Here is a 26,452-nt window from a genome sequence, read left to right on the forward strand (position 1 = left end):
GGAGTGTTCAAATTTCATTCTTTTACATGTAGCTGTCCAGTTTTCCCAGCACCACTTATTGAAGAGGCTGTCTTTTCTCCATTGTATATCTTTGCCTCCTTTGTCATAGATTAGTTGACCATAGGTGTGTGGGTTTATCTCTGGGCTTTCTATCTTGTTCCATTGATCTATGTTTCTGTTTTTATGCCAGTACCATATTGTCTTGATTACTGTAGCTTTGTAGTATAGTCTGAAGTCTGGGAGTCTGATTCCTCCAGCTCCGTTTTTGTCCCTCAAGACTGCTTTAGCTATTCGGTGTCCTTTGTGTCTCCATACAAATTTTAAGATGATTTGTTCTAGCTCCGTAAAAAATGCCATTGGTAATTTGATAGGGATTGCATTGAATCTGTAGATTGCTTTGGGTAGTATAGTCATTTTCACAATGTTGATTCTTCCAATCCAAGAACATGGTATATCTCTCCATCTGTTAGTATCATCTTTAATTTCTTTCATCAGTGTCTTATAGTTTTCTGCATACAGGTCTTTTGTCTCCCTAGGTAGGTTTATTCCTAGGTATTTTATTCTTTTTGTTGCAATGGTAAATGGGAGTGTTTCCATAATTTCTCTTTCAGATTTTTCATCATTAGTGTATAGGAATGCAAGAGATTTCTGTGCATTAATTTTGTATCCTGCAACTTTACCATATTCATTAATTAGCTCTAGCAGTTTTCTGGTGGCAGTTTTAGGATTCTCTATGTATAGTATCATGTCATCTGCAAACAGTGACAGTTTTACTTCTTCTTTTCCAATTTGGATTCCTTTTATTTCTTTTCCTTCTCTTATTGCTGTGGCTAGGACTTCCAGAACTATGTTGAATAATAGTGGTGAGAGTGGACATCCTTGTCTCGTTCCTGATCTTAGAGAAAATGCTTTCAGTTTTTCACCATTGAGAATGATGTTTGCTGTGGGTTTATCAAATATAGCCTTTATTATGTTGAGGTAGGTTCCCACTATGCCCACTTTCTGGAGAGTTTTTATCATAAATGGGTGTTGAATTTTGTCAAAAGGTTTTTCTGCATCTATTGAGATGATCATATGGTTTTTATTCTTCAGTTTGTTAATATGGTGTATCACATTGATTGATTTGCATATATTGAAGAATCCTTGCATCCCTGGGATAAATCACACTTGATCATAGTGTATGATCCTTTTAATGTGTTGTTGGATTCTGTTTGCTAGTATTTTGTTGAGGATTTTTGCATCTATATTCATCAGTGATATTGGTCTGTAATTTTCTTTTTTTGTAGTGTCTTTGTCTGGTTTTGGTATCAGGGTGATGGTGGCCTCATAGAATGAGTTTGGGAGTGTTCCTTCCTCTGCAATTTTTTGGAAGAGTTTGAGAAGGATAAATGTTAGCTCTTCTCTAAATGTTTAATAGAATTCACCTGTGAAGCCATCTGGTCCTGGACTTTTGTTTGTTGGAAGATTTTTAATCACAGTTTCAATTTTATTACTTGTGATTGGTCTTTTCATATTTTCTGCTTCTTCCTGGTTCAGTCTTGGAAGGTTATACCTTTCTAAGAATTTGTCCATTTCTTCCAGGCTGTCCATTTTATTGGCGTAAAGTTGCTTGTAGTAGTCTCTTAGGATGCTTTGTATTTCTGCAGGGTCTGTTGTAACTTCTGCTTTTTCATTCCTGATTTCATTGATTTGAGTCCTCTCCCTCTTTTTCTTGATGAGTCTGTCTAATGGTTTATCAATATTGTTTATCTTCTGAAAGAATCAGCTTTTAGTTTTATTGATCTTTGCTATTGTTTTCTTTGTTTCTATTTCAATTATTTCTGCTCTGATCTTTATGATTTCTTTCCTCCTCCTAACTTTGGGTTTTGTTTGTTCTTCTTTCTCTAGTTCCTTTAGGTGTAAGGTTAGATTGTTTACTTGAGATTTTTCTTGTTTCTTTAGGTAGGCTTGTATAGCTATAAACTTCCCTCTTAGAACTGCTTTTGCTGCATCCCATAGGTTTTGGGTCGTTGTGTTTTCATTGTCATTTGTCTCTAGGTATTTTTTGATTTCCTCTTTGATTTCTTCAGTGATCTCTTGGTTATTTAGTAACGTAGTGTTTAGCCTCCATGTTTTTGTGTTTTTTACGTTTTTTTCCCTGTAATTCATTTCTAATTTCATAGCGTTGTGGTCAGAAAAGATGCTTGATATGATTTCAATTTTCTTAAATTTACTGAGGCTTGATTTGTGACCCAAGATGTGATCTATCCTGGAGAATGTTCCATGCGCACTTGAGAAGAACGTGTAATCTGCTGTTTTTGGATGGAATGTCCTATAAATATCAATTAAATCTATCTGGTCTATTGTGTCATTTAAACCTTCTGTTTCCTTATTTATTTTCATTTTGGATGATCTGTCCATTGGTGTAAGTGAGGTGTTAAAGTCCCCCACTATTATTTTGTTAATGTCGATTTCCTCTTTTATAGCTTTTAGCAGTTGCCTTATGTATTGAGGTGCTCCTATGTTGGGTGCATATATATTTATAATTGTTATATCTTCTTCTTGGATTGATCCCTTGATCATTATGTAGTGTCCTTCCTTGTCTCTTATAACATTCTTTATTTTAAAGTCTATTTTATCTGATATGAGTATAGCTACTCCAGCTTTCTTTTGATTTCCATTTGCATGGAATACCTTTTTCCATCCCCTCACTTTCAGTCTGTATGTGTCCCTAGGTCTGAAGTGGGTCTCTTGTAGACAGCATATATATGGGTCTTATTTTTGTATCCATTCAGCAAGCCTGTGTCTTTTGGCTGGAGCATTTAATCCATTCACGTTTAAGGTAATTATCAATATGTATGTTCCTATTACCGTTTTCTTAATTGTTTTGGGTTTGTTTTTGTAGGTCCTTTTCTTCTCTTGTGTTTCCCACTTAGAGAAGTTCCTTTAGCCTTTGTTGTAGAGCTGGTTTGGTGGTGCTGAATTCTCTTAGCTTTTGCTTGTCTGTAAAGCTTTTGATTTCTCCATCGAATCTGAGTGAGATATTTGCTGGGTAGAGCAATCTTGTTTTTAGGTTCTTCCCTTTCATCACTTTAAGTATATCATGCCACTCCCTTCTGGCTTGCAGAGTTTCTGCTGAGAAATCAGCTGTTAACCTTATGGGAGTTCCCTTGTATGTTATTTGTCGTTTTTCCCTTGCTGCTTTCAATAATTTTTCTTTGTCTTTAATTTTTGCCAATTTGATTACTATGTGTCTCAGTGTGCTTCTCCTTGGGTTTATCCTGTATGGGAATCTCTGTGCTTCCTGGACTTGGGTGGCTATTTCCTTTCCCATGTTAGGGAAGTTTTCGACTATAATCTCTTCAAATATTTTCTCTGGTCCTTTCTCTCTCTCTTCTCTTCCTGGGACCCCTATAATGTGAATGTTGTTGCGTTTAATGTTGTCCCAGAGGTCTCTTAGGCTGTCTTCATTTCTTTTCATTCTTTTTTCTTTAGTCTGTTCCGCAGCAGTGAATTCCACCATTCTGTCTTCCATGTCACTTATCCGTTCTTCTGCCTCAGTTATTCTACTATTGATTCCTTCCAGTGTAGTTTTCATTTCAGTTATTGTATTGCTCATCTCTGTTTGTTTGTTCTTTAATTCTTCTAGGTCTTTGTTAATCATTTCTTGCATCTTCTTGATCTTTGCCTCCATTCTTATTCCGAGGTCTTGGATCATCTTCACTATCATTATTCTGAATTTTTTTTCTGGAAGGTTGCCTATCTCCACTTCATTTAGTTGTTTTTCTGCGGTTTTTTTTTGTTGTTGTTGTTCCTTCATCTGGTATATAGCCCTCTGCCTTTTCATCTTGTCTATCTTTCTGTAAATGTGGTTTCTGTTCCACAGGCTGCAGTACTGTAGTTTTTCTTGCTTCTGCTGTCTGCCCTCTGGTGGTTGAGGTTATCTAAGAGGCTTGATGGGAAGCTCTGGAGGTGGGTAGATCTGACTGTTGCTGTGGTGGTCAGAGCTCCGTAAATCTTTAATCCACTTGACTGTTGATGGGTGGGGCTGGGTTCCCTCCCTGTTGGTTGTTTTGCCTGAGTCAATCCAACACTGCAGCCTACCCGGGGTCTTTGGTGGGGCTAATGGCAGACTCTGGGAGGGCTCATGCCAAGGAGTACTTCCCAGAACCTCCGCTGCTAGTGTCCTTGTCCCCACAGTGAAACAGAGCCAACCGCCTCCTCTGCAAGAGACACCCCAACACCAGCAGGTACGTCTGGTTCAGTCTCCGCCAGGGTCACTGCTCTTTCCCCTGGGTCCCGATGCACACACTATTTTGTGTGTGCCCTCCAAGAGTGGGGTCTCTGTTTCCCCCAGTCCTGTCAAAGTCCTGCAATCAATTCTCACTAGGCTTCAAAGTCTGAGTCTCTATGAATTCCTCCTCCCGTTGCTGGATCCCCAGGTTGGGAAGCCTGACGCGGGGCTCAGAACGTTCACTCCAGTGGGTGGACTTCTGTGGTATAAGTGCTCGCCAGTCTGTGAGTCACCCACCCAGCAGTTATGGGATTTGATTTTACTCTGATTGCGCCCCTCCTACCGTCTCACTGTGGCTTCTCCTCTGTCCTTGGACATGGGGTATCCTCCTTGGTGAAGTCCAGTGTCTTCCTGTCGATGATTGTCCAGCAGCCAGTTGTGATTCTGGTGCTCTCGCAAGAGGGAGTGAGAGCACGTCCTTCTACTCCACCATCTTGGTTAATCCTCCGGGATGATTTTATCTTTATATTTTATACAGTTTCTGATTGTCTAAAATAAACTTGTAATTTTCTTTTCAATTAGAAAAGTAATTCAAAGTTGATTTTAATAAAGTACATAACCTTTGAGACAGTAATTACTCCTTTGATATTTGACCCTAATGAAATATTTTCAAGGACGGTTAAATATACATCCAAAAACATGTTCATTAAAATATTGAAAAAAAGGAAAAATTGTAATTTATTTTAAGGTCTTGACCATGGAATTGCCAGCATATGATAGCATGGGCAAAGGTGATTTTTCCACAGTATGTTATGGTCAAAAGGGGTGTAGATGGGTAGAAGACTTGATTGCTTATGTGAAACCCACTAGCAACATAAATGTAGACATTAAGGTTTCTCCATCCCAGATGTAATGGCTTAATTTGGATAACTGTATAAGGCAAAGTTTTCTCCACATTGTAGCATCTTTATGGTTCAGACCATTTTCATTTTGTCCCTAAAATTTAGAAGAAGCTTTACCAGGAGATATGGAAGAAGTGAAAAACAGAACTTATCCAAGCCTTGCATTCATAGATAAAACAGGAACTAAAATCATTTACATAGTTGAGCCTTCACCATATGTTAATCAAAGAAACTGCAACAAGTTGAAAACAAAAGAAAATTGTTCCACCCTGGAGAAATATCCAAAATTAGGAAAAAGAAGCATATAAGAATGCCACAAACTCAAGCCTGGGACTGGGAGTAGGGAGGTTGACTAGAGCCATCTTCCTCTTCAGCTGAGCTCAGTGTTTTTCAAATTTCTTAATTAAACCAACCCTCTTTTAAGTCCCCACTCATATTTTATAATCATTAATTAAATAAAAATCTATCTCTGGAGAAAAATGAAGGATAGAAATATAGTCTATTTCTAAAGACATAGGGTGAATTTGCAAAATCCCAGCCTCAGTTTCTTCATCTCTAGAGTGGGACAACAGTAGTGCTCACAGTTTTGTTTTGTTTTTTTTTTTTTCTGCAAGTTAAAAGTGATACAGAATATGACAACCCAACACTGTGTCTGACACATAGTGGTTTTCACAATTTTCTTATTACTGTTAATCTATTGCATATGCACTGTCATAATCAAGGCCAGCTTCATGGGCAGGCAATCTGTGCAGTCACACAAGAAACCACAGTCAGAAATATTCCATGCTTGAGTTAATGCCCTGTTGTCACCAACTTGAAATTCTTAATTTTTTAACAAGGGACTTCAAATTTTCATTTTGTATTTGGTCTCACCAGTTATGTAGCTGGTGCTCGTCAAAATAAGAAGGATTTGACTTTATCAATGCAATTTAACTATTTCAACTTGTCATAGTACTATTTTATGGATTCTCATTCTTATATGCTCCATGGCAGTTAAGGAAATTTATGGCTGCCATTTTATGTAATCTCTATAGAGTAAGGAAACGTGTAATACATATAGGGTGTCTTATGGATTCAATCTAATTTCAAAAAACACAGTCTTTACTATGATCAAAATGATGTGGAATCATCCTGAAGGTTTATGGCAATTTTAGAAAATGACAATTTATAATTTATTACATGGACTGATGTGTGTTGAAAGAACTTTGTAATCCACACAATGTTATGCTAAAAGTACTGTAATTATTTAATTAGTTACAACATAAGAAAGGTTTACGCAATTCCATATGGCAAAACAGGACACTTGCAAATTAGTCATTATAAGAAGTCACAATTGTACAAGCTTCTGCAAAGTCATGAAATTGGATTCTAATTAGTAATAGAGTCAACTTCCATCACTTGAAAATATCTACTCCTGTGTGTGTGGTTTTATAGAAACCACTCTGTTAAAAAGCAGAATTCAGTAAAGGGCAGAACTTCTTATCTGCCTCATTGAAGTCATAAAGGATCAAGATCAGATTTTTGAATTGGATCTGACAAGAAATTGATGGGAAGTACAGAAGAGAGGAGTACTTAGTTCTGTTAGAAATCCATAGTGAATGATTTTTTAGGGGCTTCTTTCTAGGTCAGCACTTTCAAACAGTATTTCAAAGTTCCAGTTAAAATGTGCTGCTAACATTAAGATACTAAATGGTATTAATCTGAACATTTTTCAAATATATTCCATACTCCATAGCAGTGAATTAATGTCTATATCCCATAATCTGTTTTTTTCATTTCTTCAATGTATATAAATTATAAAAGATGTGATGATATTTGAACAAATAACCTGAATGACAATAATTCTGGCAATTCCCAGATAATCAGCTACAGAAATTAACAGCTGTTCACTAGCACTATCATAAAAGGCACTACTCCCTTAAAAGGAGAAGATAATAGATAGATAAAAACACTGCCACATATCTTGCAGCATTTTTTGTCCACTACTATGACTATGTTACTGTTGATTTCCCCTTTTATTGCTGTTAGCACTTGCCTTATGCATTGAGGTGCTCCTGTGTTGGATGCATAAATATTTACAATTGTTATATCTGCTTCTTGGATTGATCCCTTGATCATTATGTAGTGTCCTTCTTTGTCTCTTGTAATAGTCTTTGTTTTAAAGTCTATTTTGTCTGATATGAGAATTGCTACTCCAGTTTTCTTTTGACTTCCATTTGCATGGAATATCTTTTTCCATCCCCTCACTTTCAGTCTGTATGTGTCCCTAGGTCTGAAGTGGGTCTCTTGTAGAAAGCATATATACGGGTCTTGTTTTTGTATCCATTCAGCCAGTCTATGTCTTTTGGTTGGAGCATTCAATCCATTTACATTTAAAGTAGTTATCGATATGTATGTTCTTATTACCATTTTCTTCATTGTTTTGGGTTTGTTATTGTAGGTCTTTTCCTTCTCTTGTGTTTCCTGCCTAGAGAAGTTCCTTTAGCATTTGTTGTAAAGCTGGTTTGGTGGTGCTGAATTCTCTTAGCTTTTGCTTGTCTGTAAAGGTTTTAATTTCTCCGTTGAATCTGAATGAGATCCTTGTTGGGTAGAGTAATCTTGGTTGTAGGTTTTTCCTTTCCATCACTTTAAATATGTCTTGCCACTCCCTTCTGGCTTGCAGAGTTTCTGCTAAACGATCAGCTGTTAACCTTATGGGGATTCCCTTGTATGTTATTTGTTGTTTTTCCCTTGCTGCTTCTTATATTTTTTCTTTGTATTTAATATTTAATAGTTTGATTAATATGTGTCTTGGCATGTTTCTCCTTAGATTTATCCTGTGTTGGACTCTCTGTGCTTCCTGGACTTGATTGAATACTTCCTTTCCCATATTAGGGAAGTTTTCAACTATAATCTCTTGAAATGTTTTCTCAGTCCCTTTCTTTTTCTTTTATTCTTCTGGGGCCCCTATAATTCGAATGTTGGTGCATTTAATGTTGTCCCAGATGTCTCTGAGACTGTCTTGAATTCTTTTCATTCTTTTTTTTTTATTCTGCTCTGAGGTAGTTATTTCCACTCTTTTAGCTTCCAGGTCACTTAACGTGTTCTTCTGCCTCAGTTATTCTGCTATTGATTCCTTCTAGAGAAAATTTAATTTCATTTATTGTGTTGTTCATCATTGTTTGTTTATTCTTTAGTTCTTCTAGGCCCTTGTGAAACGTTTCTTGTATTTTCTCTGTTCTATTTCCAAGATTTTGGATCATCTTTACTATCATTACTCTGAATTCTTTTTCAGGTAGACTGCCTATTTCCTCTTCATTTGTTTGGTCTGGTGGGTGTTTACCTTGCTCCTTCATCTGCTGTGTGTTTCTCTGTCTTCTCATTTTGCTTAACTTACTGCATTTGGGGTCTCCTTTTCACCGGCTGCGGGTTCATAGTTCCCATTGTTTTGGTGTCTGCCCCCAGTGGGTAAAGTTGGTTCAGTAGTTTGTGTAGGCTTCCTGGTGGAGGGGACTAGTCCCTGTGTTCTGATGGATGAGGCTGGATCTTGTCTTTCTGGTGGGTAGGTCTGCATCAGGTGGTGTGTTTTGAGGTGTCTGTGACCTTATTAAGATTTTAGGCTGACTCTCCGCTAATGGGTGTGTTTGTGTTCCTGTCTTGCTAGTTGTTTGGCATAGGGTATCCAGCACTGTAGCTTGCTGTTTGTTGAGTGGAGCTGGGTCTTAGCGTTGAGATGGAAATCTCTGGGAGAGCTTTCTCCATTTGTTATTACGTGGAGCTGGGAGGTCTGTGGTGGACCAATGTCCTGAACATGGCTCTTCCCCCTCAGAGGCACAAACCTGACACCCGGCTGGAGCACCAAGACCCTGTCAGCCACACGACCAGGTATGTGGGGAGCTTCTTGCCTTTTGGGAAGTCTGAGGTATTCTGCCAGTGTTCAGTAGGTGTTCTGTAGAAGTTGTTCCACATGTAGATGTAATGCTGATGTATTTGTGGGGAGGAAGGTGATCTCCACTTCTTTTCCTCCTCCATCTTGAAGGTCTCCCCACAGTAGACGCTTCTGTGTGAAAATCGGCAAGTGGGTGAATTTATAGGCAAAGAAAACAAAGATATGGGATTGATTCGATTTTTAAAAGTTTACTATATGACTGCTATATTTAAACTACATTGAAATGCAGCGTGAATATTAGAGTGTTGGGAACAAAATATAAACAAGAAATATCAAAACTGGAAAGGTTTTAAAAATAAGGTAACATTAAACACAAATATAAACTCAAAATATTGCTTTAAAATTTTTAAAATTAGTGCTTTAAAAAAAATATATCTATAGCTGGTGACTTTGCTGTACGCTTGAAACTAACACAATATTGTAAATTACCTATGTATCAGTATAAATAGATAAATATATACACTCAACAACAACAAAAAAGGAATAGCATTCTTCATATACTATCATTGTCTAAGTGTCATGTATCATTATCTAAGTTTGTTTCTATTTTTTTCCCCCTCTCTATTTTGACAAGGTTATTATTGTACTTCCATTTCTTGTTATTGTTAATATAGATTAAAGGTGATTGTTTTGTATACTAATTTTATATCCAGTAATCTTAAGAAATATTTTGTATTTATTCCAACGGATTTTTAATTGAGTTATTGAATATTCTATATATGCAACCATATCAACTCTGAGCAAAAAAATATTTTTCTTATTATTCAATATTTATACTTATTATTTGATTTGCATGTATTATACCATATTCTGTAAGATCTGACCATGAATAGTCTACTTTTAAGAGTTATAGTAGTGATACCTCTTTCTTATTCTGAAATGACAAGCAAAATTTTTGTATTTCTTTTGTGCTGTTGCCTTTCTTGTTTTTTTAGGTTAAGATTTTGTTATATTTCCTTAGTTTCCATCTATTCATATTTTCCTTAGTTTTTTAATTAGTAATGCTGGCTAAAGTATACTTATTTTTGGTTTCTGTTGCTAAATCATGTGGATTTTTCCTTTGAGACATGTTGAATTTTTAAGGGAGGGTGATTTTAAAATAATCGCTCATTATGTAAGAAAGATAAAGTTGAATCCTTGAATTTCATTATGGAAAAAAGGGCACTCTGGATGATTTCATATATTAATGTGCATGATAAAAATATATAATAAATCAAATATAGAATAATATTGTATAACTCTGGAACAAAAAATCTACCTAAAGAAAGCTTATTTTTTAAGATAAATATTCATTTATATGAACATAGCAAAACTAAGGATATCAGTTCCATGTAGTACATAATTGACACAGTTGACAAATATGAAGATGTTTGTAATATTAAAAATCAACAAGGGGTCTTTCTTACTGTCATTTTGGAAATAAATTTGATAGTATTTAGAGAAATATCCTATACATGCATCTGACAATTTGGCAATCTCAAACGTAGTTATGTCCAGGAGAATTACTGATTACATACACAAACTGGTTCATTGTAGGTCTGTCTATGCCAGTTAGTTAGGAATTGGAGACAACTTAGCTGTCCATCACTAGGAGAAGAGATAGAAAAAGTATTGTGGTTGCTCATGGTAAAATACACAGTAAAATTTAAAAGCAGTGAACTAGATGAGTATATAAAAAGGATGGAGCTCAAACTCTATTGAGTTTTAAGAGGATAGAACACTAAAAGGAATTTATAGAAAAAAGCAATTAAAACATATGCATTTAAAACAACACTGTATAATTTTTGTAACATACGTTTCCAAAATATGTGACAGATCACAACGTACAAAAAGACAGTCAGGTGTGTGTGTGATAAGCAGGAGAATCTGCTTAGCTTGACATCAGGGTTGGAGAGTGGATCCCCTTCTAACAAAGTTTAGACAGAATTTTTATAAAATATTTGAGTGCTATTTATTTAGTTAGTTGTGTATTTGGGGAATTCTTTAAAAATCATATCAGTCTTATAGAACAATTTCAAGAATAGTACAAATAACTCTTGTATCTACAATTTTCCATTATCCAGAGTCCACGGTATTCAGGATTTTACCATATTTGACCTCATCAATCATTCATTAGTCACTCATCAAACCTTGGTACTTTAGTACGTATTTCCTTAGAAGAGCACTCTCCCACAATCTACAATACAACCATCAATACCAAGAAAGTAACATTAGTTTAATACTACAATCTGATTTATAGATCTCATTCAAATTTTGCTGATTTTTCCCAATGGCTTTTATAGATCTAGAATCCAACACAAGACCACTAGTTGCATGTAGTTGTCACAACTCTCTGGTCTCCCTAAATCAAGAAGAGTTTCTCAGACTTTTCTTGTTTTTCATAACCTTGACTTTTTTTTTTTTTAAAGAATATAGACCACTGTCTTTAGAATGTACCTAAATTTGAGTTGCTCTGCTGTTTTCTCACGATCATATTCAATCAAGGTATGCAACCATGGCAGGAATGCTGCAGAAGCAGTGCTATGTTCTCAGTGTATCACTTCCTGAAGCACCCTCAGTCAATTTATAATCACTTGATTTCAAGGTGTATGTATGCCATCTTTCTCTACTACTAAGTGATTATTATTAGTTGGCATTCTATTGAATTGGAGAGCTTAGTATTCTACACCATTATTTTATTCATACATGCATTCATTTACTTATTTATTTATACCACTAAGTGAATTGTAGCTTCCCCCAAAATTCAATGGGCTGCATTCCTAACCTTCGTGCCTTAGAATGTGACTGTATTTGGAGACAGGATGTATACAGGGGTAAGTTAAAATTAGGTCATTACAGTTGGTCCTAATTCAATATGACTGATATTCTCATAAGAAGAGGAAATGTGGAAATAATCATGCACAGAGGGAAAAACATGTGAAGGCATGGGGAGAAGATGGTCATCTACAAACAGAAGAGATAGGCCTAGAGAAGAGCCTTCATGATTCTCAAAAGGAACCAACCGTGCTGACACCTTGATCCCAGACTTCAAGTGTCCAGAACTATGAAAAAATAAAGGCATGTCCTTTAAACCACCAAGTTTGTAGTACTTTGTCATGGAAGCCCTAGCAAACTAATATACCAAAGACGCATGGATTTGGCTATAATATGTTATTATTATTTATTTTAATCCTTAAGTTAAATCTCATATTTCACATTTCATCAGTAGTAGTCTCTTAAAGCTGGTTTCTGTAATTTTTAGACATCCTCATTCATTGAATACTTTCTTAATTTGTTCCACAATAAGGTTTTTCAGGCCCATCTTATACTTTTCTTGACTTGGACCTGGAAGTTCTGGTTCTTTCTAGTGGAGAGTTTGCTCCAAAACCACAATCTTTGCTTATCTATGCACTGGGTAATTGGTATATTGCTACTCCCAGGACATTTCTGTGGATAAAGCAGCTTGGGAATATATCCATAAGCGTACATCATCACTCTCTTTCTCTACACACACACACACACACACACACACACACACAAACACATAAGCATGATATATATGTAAATATGTATATATAAATATATACACTTATTTTGATAAGTATTATTTTCTTTATGAGAAAATACTATACTATAATGTTATTTTTGATCAGCAGCCTCCAAGATGATTCCCAATGATATACCTCATCTTGGTCTTCACTCCCACTCTTTGGGATCATGGACCCTGTGGAAAGCCAACTTCAGTGTCATCAGAAAGCCCTGTGCAGATGCCTACGTGAATACCCTTGGAAGTGGATTTCCTCATTCTCTAATGTAGCATTCAGATGAGACATTAGCCTAGAACAACAGCTTAACTACAACCTCATGAGAGACTTAGAGCCCAAAAAACCCAGCTAAACCATATTCAGATTCCTGACTTCTAGGAAATGTAAAATAATAAGTGCTCATTTTTTTAAACCACAAAGTACTGTGGTGATTTTTTTATGCAGCAATAGATAACTAGTACAAAAGTCCCCAACTTATAATGGTTCGACTTACATTTTTTTGATGTTATGATGATGTCGAAGTGATACACATTTAGTGGAAACCGTACTTTACATTTTGAATTTTATTCTTTTCCCAGGCTAGTCATAGGCGTTAGGATACTCTCTTGTGATGCTGAGCAGGGCAGAAGCTGCAGCTCCCAGTCAACCCCACAATCACAAAGGTAAACAACCAATACACTTACAACCATTCTGGACCCAGACAACCATTCTGGTTTTCACTTTCAGTACAGTCTTCAATAAATTACATGAAATATTCAATACTTTATTATAAAATAGGCTTTGTGTTAGATGATTCTGCCCAACTGTAAGCTAATGTAAGGTAGGCTAAGTTATCATGTTCAGTAGGTTAGGTGTATTAAATGCATTTTCAACTTAAGATGTTTTCAACTTATGATGGGATTATCAGGATGTAACCCCAACCCCATCATAAGTCAAGGAAGATCTGTATATCACTGATGGCAAGTTCAGCAGTCACCTCTTAATTGCAAATATCTAGGGCATTTGTACTTAATTTGCATGTTCTACAATAAAATATTTAAATGTTTAAACTTGGAATCATACATGATAGATTGAAGCTAAGCTTTGTCATTTACTTGCAAAGTTACCTTCTTTTTCTGTACCACAATTTGTTAATATGTTAAATATGGATAATAATAATAGTGGCCATCTCAAGGTTTATATGGCTATTAAATAAGATAATACATGTAAGACACATAATACAGTGTCTGGCACATAGCAATTGCACAATAAATATTAGTTTTACTTGTCACTGTTATTATTTCTTGTCTCTAGAGATTGTCTTCATCTTTTGCTTCTATAACAGTACTCCCTGATTTTCTTCCTATTTCTCAGTAGCTACCTATAATCTTTTGAGTTATTCCCCATGAAACTTTCTTTGTCCCTTTTAATTTATCACTCAGAATAAACTAATCCTTTAATGACTCACCCTAGATATTTCACAAACACTTCAAGATTAACAATTCCATCCCTGCAAATCTATCTATGTGTTTTCTGAAATTCTCTATCCTAGTAAATAACTTGGTTATCTACTTGGAAAATCAAAGCATAAACATGAGTTTTAATTTAGTATACATCAGTTAACCGAATATTTTGATTACCAATTATCTATGTAGTTCTAGAATTTTTTAAAAAAGGAAAATGATATGGGTTTTGTTCCCTTGAGAATTGTACTGTCTGATGAGTATGCAGAGAGGTGTGACATCTGTTAGGGTGGTTTCAGGATGTAATAAAGGAAAATGGGTAGTGGGGAGCAAGAAAAGAGAATATAAAAGTTAATAGGTGCAAGTGAAAAATGTCCTTGTCTCCCTTTATAATGTATTCAATGGAAAGACATTGAAAGGTTATGAGTATGTGATTGCAAAGATTTGATACAGCCTCAGCTCTCCTTCAATCACAAATTAAAATTTTGCTGAGTCCCATTAGAAGTATTTTCTTTGTATTTTTGCAATCAGTTTCTTTTTCTCCATAACCACTGCTACTTGTTTAAATTCACCTTTGTCATTTATTGCTGGACTTATAGCAATTTTCTGTTTGGCTTTCATTTTTAACTTTAGTTATTCTCCTACTTAGAAGCCTTTAGTGACTACTCAGATCCTTTAGGTTAAGATTCTAGTTCTTAGCTTGCCTTCCACACTAGAGAGGCCCTTTATTATTATTCATTTACTTGCCTCTCCAGGTTCATCAACTACTTCATCCACACCAGCAACACAAGCGTTGTCAACTGCAAGGAACTTCTTCAGATTTCCTGTAAGGACCATACATTTCTATTGTTTTGTGGATACATATATTCTGTTAGCTTTGCTTGGAATTTCTCTTTCCTTACTCCATTTTCATCTGCCTTTGTTCTTCAAGATCATCTTCCATAATGTTCCCTTTCTCAGTCACCTTTAGTTTTTCTTAGGTTCTCTTTTACTACACTTAAATAACATCCTTCCTGTAATGACAGGAATTGTAATAGTGCCTACTTAGTGAAATCTGGGGTTTTTGAGGCATATTAGAATTATCTGTATTTATCTATAGTTGCATAATTAATTACCCTGAAACATAGAAAATAAAAACAACAAACATTTGTTATCTTATAGATTCTGAGGGTCAGGAATTCAGAAGCAGCTTAGCCAAGTGATTCAGTTTCAGGTTCTCTCAGGAGGTCGCCATCGACATGTGGGTTTGGGCTGAAGTTATCTGAAGGCAACATTTGAGCAAGAGTCTCTTCCAGGATAACCCATTCAATGTCTTTTTTTTTTTTTTGAATAAATTTATTTATTTAGGGCTGTGTTGGGTCTTCGTTGCTGTGCGTGGGCTTTCTCTAGTTGCGGTGAGCGGGGGCTACTCTTTGTTGCGGTGCGCGGGCTTCCCATTGTCGGGGCTTCTTTTGTTGCGGAGCACAGGCTCTAGGCGCACAGGCTTCAGTAGTTGTGGCACGTGGGCTCAGTACTTGTGGCTTGCAGGCTCTAGAGCTCAGGCTCAGTAGTTGTGGTGCACGGGCTTAGTTGCTCTGCGGCACGGGGGATCTTCCCGGACCAGGGCTAGAGCCCGTGTCCCTTGCATTGGCAGGCAGATTCTTAACCACCACGCCAACAGGGAAGCCCCCATTCAATGTCTTTTGAAAGGAGGACTCAGTTCTGTCTGTAGACAGAAGGCTTCAGTTTCTTACCATGTGGCCCTCTCCATAGTGGTAACTTGAATGCCCTCACTACATGGCCGCTGGTTTCTTTCAGAGCAAATAAGCTAAGAGCGAGACAAAAACTGCAGTGTTTTCTATGACCTAGACTTAGAAGTTTAACTCCATTATTTCTTCAATATTGTATTAGTTACACATGTTACAATATTGTATTAGTCATCTGGTGTGAGATAAGACTACACAAGCGCATGAATATAGGGAGGTGAGGCTCATTGTGGGCTATCATGAGGTTATGAATTTGAAAAACTTTAATATTACAAAATATTATATTAATAATATTATCTTAGAACCTCTCCAATTATTCTACTTTAATTGTGGAAGACAGTTTCCCTGAAAATATTTGCCTTCATGGAGATCCCAATTTAAAATAAAGGGCAGTAATTTCAACATTAAGATTTTTCCGTGGTATATTATATATATTATATATATATATATATATATATATATAATATATATATATATATATGTTTTACATATATTTCATTTTTACAACTGTATTTTAACTTATGAGCAATTGTATATCCAAAGAAAAACTTAATCTATTATGAAGAACAAATAAGAGGACAACATTTTCTTCCAAGCAGCTATGTGGCCTTGAATTATCTATGGAACTTCATTGTGTTTCAGCTTTGCCACCACTCAGATCAGTAATATAACGAATTGTCCCTTATATCTCATGAAACTATTATGAGTGTAAAGAAAGCTACTGATGATAAACAGCAACGAAAAGTTAAAATGGCTCGCGGCTCCGGCTCTGCCTTGGGCTGGCTGCAGTCTCAGTCTGAGGGCGGCTGAAGTGGTTGGCTCGTTTAACATGAGGTTTCTGCTACTTCTCCTAGTGGCAGCGTCGGTGGTGGTCCGGCGCGATGCCTCCGCCAACCTGGGCGGCGTGCCTGGAGAGAGATTAAAGATGCAGTACGCCACGGGGCCGCTGCTCAAGTTCCAGATTTGTGTTTCCTGAGGTTATAGGCGGGTGTTTGAGGAGTACGTGCAGGTTAGTAGCCAGCGGTGCCCAGACATCCGCATTGAAGGAGAGAATTTCCTCCCTCAACCAATATATAAACACATAGCATCTTTCCTGTCAGTCTCCAAGCTAGTATTAATAGGCTTAATAATTGTTGGCAAGGATTCTTTTGCTTTCTTTGGCATGCAAGCTCCTAGCATCTGGCAGTGGGGCCAAGGAAAGGTCTATGCATGTATGATGGTCTTTTTCTTGAGCAACATGATTGAGAACCAATGTATGTCAACAGGTGCATTTGAGATAACTTTGAATGATGTACCTGTGTGGTCTAAGCTGGAATCTGGTCACCTTCCATCCACGCAACAGCATGTTCAAATTCTTGACAATGAAATGAAGCTCAATGTGCATATGGATTCAATCCCATACCATCGATCATAGCCCCACCTATCAGCACTGAAAGCTCTTTTACATTAAGGGATTTTTGCAAGAGCAACGTGACTGACATTATGAAGGCCTGTACCGAAGACAGCAATCTGTTAGTACAGACCAGATACTTTCTTGGCAGGCTCGTTGTACCTCTTGGAAAACCTCAATGTAAGACAGTTTTTCAGTACTGGCACATTTTGGAATTCTGCACATTTGTGGAGTGCAATAATACTGTACAGTTTTTCTTTCTTCCCCAAGTCCACTTGGTTAATAGTTTTTTTTAAAAAATGCAGACATTACTACTTGTACTTTTTTTCTCGGTCATATTTGAAAAAGTAGAAAATTGAGTTGCAATTTGATTTTTTTTTCAAAGATGTCTGTTAAGTCTGTTGTGATTTTATATGAATTTTCCTTTTTTATAGTTTAAAATTGATCCTTTTTGGGACTAGAGCTGAAGTTCCCAAATACTTTATAAGAGTTTATCAGACATCTCTAATTTGGTCATGTCCAATTTACATAGTTTTCAAAATATTGCAGATTGTGAACAGCACATTATATAAGATTATGCGGGGAAATCCTATATCCAGAGTACTACCAATTTGTGTATGTGTGTGTGTGCGTGTGTGATTACCAGAGAACTACGAAAAGACCAACCACTTTTTAAATCCTGTTAATGTAGTTCAAGTGCCCTGCCTTAACCAAGTTAATGAGTTGATTAACTGGGCCTTTATACTTAATAAAAAACTAAGCAGATGTAAGTTAAAAAAAAAAAAAAAGAAGTTAAATGACTATGAAAAGGTAAGGTGTCTTCATTAAGTGATTTGCAAACATGTCTCATAAATGGTATTTGAATATTTGTAATTACCTAGCATGCATTATATACAAATAATAACCAATCTAGTCATTGTACAATGCTAATTTCAGGTAACTTTTCCCAAGGCACCTTTTTTGGCTACCAGATTAGCTCATCAAGGAGGTAGATTTACAATGCCACATGTAAAGACACTATTGACCATCAGGTACCATTTATCTTTATTCAAGCTCAGTGTAGAAGTGCAAATAAAATGGGAAGAAGACTGAGGAGGTATATAAAAATTCTCATCTGTGTCTACAAACCACAGTACTTTTATTTTTTTTAAATTAATTAATTAATTTATTTTTACCACAGTACTTTTAAAAAGCCTTAAAATATTAGTGGTATTAATCTATTTTAGAATGTAAAAGGTAAACAATGAAGGACATAAAGGGAATTCCTGGTTCTCAATAAAGCAAATTTTCCATATATTCAAAGTTCAACTTGTGGATCTTCTTCCAAGAAAAAATAAAGTTACTGATTGATAATATTTCAAGGCATCTACAATGGGCACACAACTTGGAGCACAGGCAGGTAGCTTTCAGAGGGAACACAAAGCAATTGCATCAGCTATGTGCAGCACCTTACAGATCACTGTGGAGCTAGATTGGATTTGATTTTCCCTCTGAAGCCATGTACTCATCTAGAAGGAAGGTTTGGCTCAAACTTTCACTTCATAAAGTACTTTTTAATTTATTCCCAAAAGTATACAATGACGTATTACTAAACATCATTTATAATGATTTATCACTGGAAACTTAATTTGTTCCTCCTTCAATTTTATTTAGAGAGAAAAGTAAGAAACCACTTGACTTACACAAAGTTTTGTTAATCTTGAATCATTTTTGTTTTAAATCCTTGAAATTCTTTGAGGTTTTTTTAATATGGAATTTGTACATTCTATTTTGCAACTTCAAGGAAAAAGTTAATTGAGGCACTGTCATCTTCTCATATTTCAAGGGGTTATTCAAAATAAACTGAAAGTTTCTGAATTTTTAAAAAATTGCATAGCATAATCAGCACTGATATGGCTGATATAGAAACTGCAACCCAGACGCGGAGTACTGTCAACACAAACATATTTATGTCATTGGCTTAGTGCCCCTGCTGTGGGTGACAAGGAAAATGATATTAAATCTTGAAGGAAAGTGATCCAGTTTATGCAATGGTGAAATTATTATTAACAAGTCTTCCATCATAATTTGGAAGGCAAATAATGTTGATTTAAGAGCAGAAGTTGGAAAACAAAATGTTAGTAATGGGTGCTAAACATCATTGGGTGTATTTTACCAGATCTTAAAAGAAAGAGATTATTTCAAAAAGAACTGAACATTTCCAGGTGGAAAAGAAAAAAAAAAAAGTGAAAAATTTAGGACCTTGAAGATTTGGAAAATACAAGTGTATCTAATGTCAAACAGTAAAATATTAAAATTGAAACATTTATAAAAGTCAGCTTAGACGCAGGATCCAAACAGCGCTTGCCCTTTTACTCATTATTAAAAGATTGTGAATAGCTAAGGTGGCGCCTAGTAAATCTTTTCATTTGGACAAAAGAGAGAAAAGCTATGCCTCTTCCATGAAAGCTTAATAAAAGAAAGTAATTGCAATTATTTTGAGTGTGTGAAGGAGAGAGTTCAGGTAAGGGTGGAGAAGAGAATGTGAGAAAATAATGGCAAATTTAAGAAGTATGTTCATAAAAGAACAGCATGTAGACACATGATGCTGACTGGAATCAAGTAGATAGAAGCCAACTACATGTTTTAGAGTCATTCTTTCAAAGAAGCACTAGCCTAAACTAAAAGTTTGTGACTTTTGAGGGGGATAAAACAATTATCAGGTCCTCAGTCTTCCATAGGCAGAAGGACGTTCAGTTCTCAAGGAGGATATGGTCCACAATACTCAATTCAGTTATGGAAATGGAGGATGATAAGAAAGGAAAACGCTTCTAGAACAATGAACTGAGAACCATCCCTCTCAGGGAGCAGAATTGAGCCTACTCATAAATCATTCCTCTTTCCCAGAGTGGGTGGCCCTTACCAATATCTGCTAAGCGGGATGTCACAATTTTTTCTTTTTACAGTAGATCCTTGTTGGTTATCTGATTTAAATACAGCAGTGTGTACATGCCAATCCCAAACTCCCAATCTATCCTCCCCTCCACCACACCTTTCCCCGCTGGTAACCATAAGTTCATTTTCTAAATCTGTGAGTCTGTTTCTGTTTTGTAAATAAGTTTTTTTTTTTGTTGTTTTGTTTTTTTTTTTAGATTCCAAGATATCATATGATATTTGTCTTTCTCTGTCTGACTTACTTCACTTAGTAGGATAATCTCCGGGTCCATCATTTCACAGATATTTATGATGTGAATTTTCTATGACAGTTCATCCTTTTCCTTTGTATCAGGTAACTCACTGTACCAACTATGGACAATATAAGACAGCATTTCTCTTGAATTCACTGAAGAAAAAGGTGGGAAATAATATTGTAGGGTACAGTGTTGGAACAAACATCATTCTCTAGAAGTGTAATAAGACTGAATTACAAAGTTCTTATTGGAAACTGTGAAACATGAATTTGGAAATGTCAGTGTTAGACTAGATTAAGACATTGTACACCGTGTGATATTGTCAGAAGCTTATCCTTATAACAGGAACCCTAAGAAAAAATAACCACCTTCTGGACTGCATGACTTGGTAACTGGATCTTCCCTGTGTTTCAGCCCCCAGGGACAAATAAATCTCTTTAGTCTATTTTTAGGCAGGAGTAGGTTTACCTTTAGACAAAATTTTAATACATTTAGTCAAAATGAAAATTTAAAAGTGAGATTAACTTAAAAAATTCAACTGAAATAAAAGTGAGATTCATACTTTACACAGATCAAAATGTGTCTTATTCAGAAGTGTTCAGAATATAGAAATAAGTAAAAAATGGTGATGATGGGAATCAAGAGAATGGAACAGTGAAACATAACAACATTTTATCTGTTGGATTTTTAATAAATAAAATAAACCTTTTATAAATTTTCATATTTTTGTACATTTTCCCAGATGCACATGTATTCTTTTATAATTAGGAATAATGAAGATACTAATAAATGTGTTAGTGACCCTCTCATGGACTTTTTGGAATAATAAGTGTTAAATGAAAAATGTCATTTCTTATTATATTTGACATATATTAAGAAACAAATAGTCATATTATAAGAAAATGTATGTACTCATGGCCTCCAACCTTCTCTGAATTATGAGCTACTAACTGAAATAATTTATGTCACTGGTTGTTCAAAAGTGCAGATGTGGTAGACTATTTATCATCTTTCACTATTTTATTGTTAAATATGGAGACTTCTAATAAACAATGGGTCTAGAAACTTGGAAATAAACAAACCACAGAAATGTTAATACTGAATCCACATGATTGTAAAAAACATTGAGAATCCAACAACACAGTTCTCATCAAGTTTCTCTTTGTTAGTAAAATAAATGAAATGTCTATAATTATGTGTTAAATCTAGTGAGTTTATACAGGCACTCTAGGTAAATGACCAACATTGTTTGCCAATTATTTTCTTTGAACAGACACTAATAAAAAATTATAAAGGTTTTAATATGTAGACATTTTAAGTCATTCAAATTGGTTGTTTGCTATAATGAAACCAAGCTACTTGGCTGATTATGTGATATGTAGAATTTAACTGTATCCCACACAAATCCTGCAGACGGATGTTTATGGGAACTTTATTCATAATTGCCAAAACTTGGAAACAACCAAGATGTCCTTCAATAGGTGAATGAACAAATAAATTCTGGGACATCCAGACAATTTAATATTATCTAGAACTAAAGAGCAATGAGCTATCAAGTCATAAAAAGGAAGGAAACTTCGAAGAAACTTAAATGCATAATACCAAGTGAAAGAAGGCAATCTGCAAAGACTACATACTAAAAGATTCAAACTATATGGCATTCTGGAAAAAGCAAAACTATGGAGACAGTAAAAATGTCAGTGGCTGCCAGGGTTTGGGGAGGGGAAGGATAAATAGATGCACAGATGATTTTTAGGGTGAAAATACTCCATATGACACCACAATTATAGACACATGTCATTATACATTTGTCAAAACCCATAGGATGTACAATAGCAACAGTGAACTGTAATTTAAACCACAGACTTCGGGTGAATAAGATGTGTTAATGTAACCATCAACCAACAATGTCCAACTGTAACAAATGTACCAAGCTGTTGGTGGGGGGCAGCATGTTGGTTGTGGGGAGGTTAAACATGTAGGGGAACAGGGAGTATATGGAAAATCTCTGTACATTCCCCTCAGTTTTGCTGTGAAACTAATACCCTTTAAAATTTTTTTTTTAATTAAAAGAGCTCTTTAACTGTTTTGAGTTCAAGTATTTTTTCTGAAATACTTTTAATACATTTTCATGTTAATACAAGCATGCGTCAGATATATTGTGGGTTCAGTTCCAGACCACCCAAATAAAGTGAGTATCACAATAAAGCGATTCATACAGATGTTTTGTTTTCCAGTGCATATGAAAGTTATGTTTACACTACACTGTCATCTGTTGTGTGCAATAGTATTATATCTAAAAAAGCAATGTAGCTACCTTAATTAAAAATACTTTATTGATTAAAATATGCTAACCATTATCTGAGCCTTAGACGGGTCATAACTGCTTTGCAATAGTAACATCAAAGATGACTGAGCACAGATCACCATAACAAATATAATAATAATGAAAATGTTTGAAATTGTGAGAATTACCAAAATGTGACACAGAGACACAAAGTAAGCAAGTGTTATTCGAAAAATGGCATCGACAGACTTGCTCATCACAGGGTTGCCACAAACCGTCAGTTTGTAAAAAACACAATGTCTGCATAGTGCACTAAAGCAGAGTACAATAAAATAAGGTATGCCTGTAGTAAAAACAAAATGCTCAATAACATCTTGTCTTTCAATATTTAAAAAATATTATTTCTTTCTTATTTTATTTTAAGGATGAATAAAATTTTGGTCACTTCTTATCGAAGATGATTTAATATCCCAGACCTGAAAAAAAAAGACAAAAGAAAAAGAAAACTTGAAGTATATTTTAAACATAAATGTCATACTTTAATGAGTATGAGACAATGGTAAGCTTTAAGCCATACATCTCCTTGGAAGTATGGCATAGGTCCTAAGCATCTAAGAGAACAAAGCAAGATTCAGTAGAGTTACAGATTTCAAATTCAGCATTATGTTTAAGAAGTATAGTTTTGACACTAGGCTAAGGAAACTAGATAGAGAAAGTCTCCAAGGAACAGCCTTTATTCAGCATGTGACAAGCAGGGAGAAAATACTTATATATGTATCATTGTATTTGTACACTTCATGTTATACAGATCTAATTCTACCCAACAGGCCCCAGGATGAAAATACAAGCAAACAACTCCCCCGCCACTGTCCCACACAGACACGTAAAACAAAAATAAGAGGAAAAAGAGCCAAAGGATAACAGATTATGAAATCCTTCATACTACGATTGTTCTTGATATTCTTTGCTTTCACTTACACCCTGGTACCTTTTCAATTTTCCAGATAATAAAATAAGGCTTTTAAACTCTTCTTTTGTAAACGATAAATGTTCTGTTTCTTTTGCTTCCTTTTGACTCTGTCTCAAGAGAGATGGAGAGATGAAAATATGAGTTTTTCATCTTTGACTCTTTTCTCTTTCCAAAGAAAATATACACCAAAAAAAGTAAAGTAAAAATTCTCCTTATCCTAGCATTAAATAATGATCTCTCATTAACTTATTCCAAATATACTATGTTTAATTTTATTTTATATATGTAGTAACTAATTTATACATTTATATTTTATATGTGATATGTATTTTCAAAGATTATGAGGGCTAGTGAGAACTAATCATATTAGAGACCTTCAAGATGGCAGAGGACTAAGATGGGGAGATCACTTTCCTCCCCACAAATACATCAGAAATACATCTACATGTGGAACAACTCCTACAGAACACCTACTGAACGCTGGCAGAAGACCTCAGACTTCCCAAAAGGCAAGAAACTCCCCATGTAGCTGGGTAGGGCAAAAGAAAAAAGAAAAAAACAGAGACAAAAGAATAGGGATGGGACATGCACCTCTGGGAGGGAGCTGTGAAGGAGGAAAGGTTTCCACACACTAGGAAAGCCCTTCACTGGAGGAGACGGGGGGTGGTGGGGGGGAAGCTTCAGAGCCACGGAGGACAGCACAAAAACAGGGGTGCAGAGGGCAAAGCAGAGAGACTCCTGCACAGAGGATCGGTGCTGACCAGCACTCACCAGCCTGAAAGGCTTGTCTGCTCACCCTCCAGGCTGGGTGGGGGCTGGGAGCTGAGGCTCTGTCTTCGTAGGAGAGGACTGGGGTTGGCTGCATGAACACAGCCTGAAGGAGGCAAGTGCACCACAGCTAGCTGGAAGGGAGTCCGGGAAGAAATCTGGAACTTCCTAAGAGGCAAGGAACCATTATTTCAGCGTGCGTGAAGAGAGGAGATTCAGAACACTGCCTAAACGAGCCCCAGAGATGGGCAAGAGTCACAGCTATTAGAGAAGACACCAGAGATGAGCATGAAATGCTAAAGCTGCTGTTGCAGCCACCAAGAAGCCTGTATGCAAGCACAGGTCACTATACAAACCTCCCCTCCTGGCAGCCTGTGCAGCCCACCATTGCCAGGGTGCCGTAATCCAGGGACAACTTCCCCTGGAGAACACACAGAACGCCTTAGGCTCTTGCAACTTCACTCTGCCTTCTGCCGCTTCAGGCTCTCCCAGCATTCCATACCCCTCCCTCCCCCCAGCCTGAGTGAGCCAGAGCTCCCAATCAGCTGCTACTTTAACCCTGTCCTGTCTGAGAGAAGAACAGACACCCTCAGGTGACATAAATGCAGAGGCAGAGCAAAATCCTAAGCTGAACCCCAGGAGCTGTGTGAGCAAAGAAAAGAAAGGGAAATGTCTCCCAGCAGCCTGAGGAGGAGTGGATTAAATCTCGACAATCAACTTGAGGTCCCCAACATCTCTGGAATACATGAATAGACAAAGAATCATCCCAAAATTGAGCAGTGGACTTTGGGAGCAATTGTAGACTTGGGGTTTGCTTTCTACATCTAACTTGTTTCTGGTCTTATGTTTATCTTAGTTTAGTATATAGAGTTTATTATCATTGGTAGATTTGTTTATTAATTTGGTTTCTCTCTTCCTTTTTATTTTTTTATATATAGATATATTTATTTTTTTCCTTTTCTCTTTTTGTGAGTGTGTATGTGTATGCTTCTTTGTGTGATGTGTCTGTATAGCTTTGCTTTTGCCATTTGTCCTAGGGTTCTGTCTGTCGGTTTTTCTTTTTTTTTTTTTAGTATAGTTTTTAGTGCTTGTTATCATTGGTGAATTTGTTTTTTGGTTTCGTTGCTCTCTTCTTTCCTTCTTTCTTTTTCTTATTACTTTTTAATTTTTTTATTTTTAATAATTTTTTATTTTAATAACTTTATTTTATTTTACTTTTTCTTTCTTTCTTTCTTTTTTTCTCACTTTTCTTCTGAGCCATGTGGTGGACAGGGTTTTCTTGCTCCGGCTGGGTGTCAGCCCTGGGCCTTGAGGGGGGAGAGCCGTGTTCAGGATATTGGTCCACCAGAGTCCTCCTGACCACATGTAATATCAAACAGTGAAAGATCTCACAGAGATCTCCATCTCAACGCTAAAACCCAGTTCCACTCAACAATCTGCAAGCTACGGTGCTGGACACCCTATGCCAAACAACTAGCAAAACAGGAATACAACCCCACCCATTAGCAGAGAGTCTGCCTAACATCATAATAAAGTCACAGACACCTCAGAACACACCACTGGATGCGGTCCTGCCCCCCAGAAAGACAAGATCCAGCCTCATCAACCAGAAAACAGGCACCAGTCCCCTCCACCAGGAAGCCTACACAAGCCACTGAATCAACTTACTCACTGGGGGCAGACACCAAAACAACGGGAACTACGAACCTGCAACCTGTGAAAAGGAGACCCAAACACAGTAAGTTAAGCAAAATGAGAACAGAGAAACACACAGCCGATGAAGGAGCAAGGCAAAAACCCACCAGACCAAACAAACGAAGAGGAAATTGGAGGTCTACCTGAAAAAGACTTCGGAGTAATGATAGTAAAGCTGATCCAAAATCTTGGAAATAGAATGGAGAAAATACAAGAAACATTTCACAAGGACCTAGAAGAACTAAAATGCAAACAAACAATGATCAACAACACAATAAATGAAATTATAAATTCTCTAGAAGGAAACAATAGCAGAATAACTGAGGCAGAAGAACGCATAGGTGACTTGGAAGATAAAAAAGGTGGAAATAACTACTGCAGAGGAGATTAAAGAAAAAATAATGAAAAGAATTGAGGA

General features: G+C 36.3%; 1 long non-coding RNA gene and 1 pseudogene across 2 annotated transcripts in view; both read left to right on the forward strand.

The window, feature by feature from the left end:
* Window positions 1–26,452, forward strand: part of LOC309647960 — a 675,074-nt gene that overhangs the window by 244,231 nt on the left and 404,391 nt on the right. The window lies entirely within an intron of this gene.
* The window catches only part of LOC309647939 (thioredoxin reductase-like selenoprotein T pseudogene), a 481,034-nt pseudogene continuing 470,844 nt past the window's right edge, over window positions 16,263–26,452 (forward strand). Inside the window, exon 1 of the transcript XR_014268664.1 lies at window positions 16,263–26,396. The product of XR_014268664.1 is annotated as a thioredoxin reductase-like selenoprotein T pseudogene (transcript). The remainder of the gene's footprint in view (window positions 26,397–26,452) is intronic.

Source organism: Balaenoptera physalus (assembly GCF_965194825.1).
Source record: "Balaenoptera physalus genome assembly, chromosome: 18".
Taxonomy (NCBI): domain Eukaryota; kingdom Metazoa; phylum Chordata; class Mammalia; order Artiodactyla; family Balaenopteridae; genus Balaenoptera; species Balaenoptera physalus.